This window comes from Calidris pugnax, unplaced genomic scaffold, assembly GCF_001431845.1.
Source record: "Calidris pugnax isolate Ruff unplaced genomic scaffold, ASM143184v1 scaffold154, whole genome shotgun sequence".
Taxonomy (NCBI): Eukaryota; Metazoa; Chordata; class Aves; order Charadriiformes; family Scolopacidae; genus Calidris; species Calidris pugnax.
The window spans coordinates 500813-502550 of record NW_015090890.1 but is presented as its reverse complement, the minus strand read 5'-3'; the positions used below and the strand labels follow the sequence as shown (position 1 = coordinate 502550).

Below are 1738 nucleotides of genomic sequence, written 5' to 3'. Positions count from 1 at the left end.
GACGCAGGGGGCCCCTGGGGGGGTCCCGGGCCCCCCGCCTTCGGGTGCGAGGTGATGGTGTCTCTTCATCCCAGCCCTTTGGCAAGCCATAAGCAGGTTGTTTATTTATTTGGGGTTATTTAGATCTCCTTTCTCTCTTCCCCCCCCCTCCCCTGTCCCCGGTGTGTCGCTGGCTCTCTGGGTGTTGGGGCCGGCGGCGCCGCAGAGGGATGCTCGGCGCAGAGTGCGGCAGGGCAGGGACCAACCTGCAGGGATGGAGGCCATCCCCAATAGAAGGGACCCCAAATCTCTCACTTTTCCCCCCCCACCACCACTTTTATTCATTAAACGGGGAGCCCCCTGGCAGTTCAGACTCTCCTGGAGGTCCAGGGTGCAGAGGCGCCCACCCAGGGTTGAGCAGGCGACCGTGGGGGCTGCCAAAATGGAAAGACTGAGGTTTTTTAGGTTTTTTTTTTTATTTATTTTGGGTTGGGGGGGAAATTTTAATATTCATCCCCCCCACCTGGTGCTGAGTGCGGGTCCTGCCTCCGCCGCTGGAAGAGAAACCTCGGCAAACAAAGGAGAGGATGCGGGAGACCCGCAGCGAAAAGAGCTTTATTGGCGCGGCACGGCACGGCACGGCACGGCACGGCACGGCGGGCTCCTTGCGGCATCCGCACCCGCTGGGCTATGAGCCCAGGAAGGAAAGGGGGGGGTGGGGGGCTGCCCCCAAATACCTGCAGCACCCCAGGGGGGGTCAGGGTGCAAAGAGTCGTCCCAGGGACCCCAAACTCCTGTTGATGTTCTTCCTGTGGGTGCCGTCCCGGAGGTGAGGGTCTGCGCGCGGGGCTGCAAAGAGAGATGGACCCCCCCTCACTGCCATCATCAAAGGCCCCCCCTGCCCCATGGGGGAGGTTGTGGGGGGGGATGACACCGTCCCTTCCAGTAAGGCCTGTCCTTGCCCAGTGCGAGGTACCTGCTGGGAGCACTGGGGCAGAGGGTCGGGGATGGAGGGATGCAGGGCGGGTTGGCCTCCAGCTGCAAAGGGATGGGAGAAGGGATGGGAGAAGGAAGGGATGGGAGAAGGAAGGGATGGGAGAAGGAAGGGATGGGAGAAAGGATGGGATGGGAGAAAGGATGGGATGGGAGAAAGGATGGGATGGGAGAAAGGATGGGATGGGAGAAAGGATGGGATGGGAGAAAGGATGGGATGGGAGAAAGGATGGGATGGGAGAAAGGATGGGATGGGAGAAAGGATGGGATGGGAGAAAGGATGGGATGGGAGAAAGGATGGGATGGGAGAAAGGATGGGATGGGAGAAAGGATGGGATGGGAGAAAGGATGGGATGGGAGAAGGGATGGGAGAAGGGATGGGAGAAGGGATGGGAGAAGGGATGGGAGAAGGGATGGGAGAAGGGATGGGAGAAGGGATGGGAGAAGGGATGGGAGAAGAGAAGGGATGGGAGAAGAGAAGGGAGAAGGGATGGGAGAAGAGAAGGGATGGGAGAAGAGAAGGGATGGGAGAAGAAGGGATGGGAGAAGAAGGGATGGGAGGTGAAGGGCAGGGAAAGGGGGTGAGGGGTGGCGATGGGCTCCCAGGCACCCCTCTGGCTAAAGAGGTGAAGAAAAAAATTGGAACAAAAATCAAAAAGCGTGAAAAAGGAAGGGAAGAAATAAAAAAGAGAGCTGGGTGGCAGCGGAGCAGGCAGCTCTGCGTTAGGCCGCGGGGTCGCAGCATCCCTCTTTCCCCCCCCAACCC

At 59.6% G+C, this 1738-nt stretch overlaps 1 long non-coding RNA gene across 1 annotated transcript; it reads right to left on the bottom strand.

Annotated features, from left to right (window-relative positions):
* Positions 1-576: 576 nt before the first annotated feature.
* Positions 577-1146, bottom strand: LOC106891238. The gene is made up of 2 exons (XR_001412644.1): positions 956-1146; positions 577-828 (listed from the first exon to the last, which is right to left on the bottom strand). It is a non-coding gene; the product is annotated as an uncharacterized LOC106891238 (long non-coding RNA).
* Positions 1147-1738: the final 592 nt, after the last annotated feature.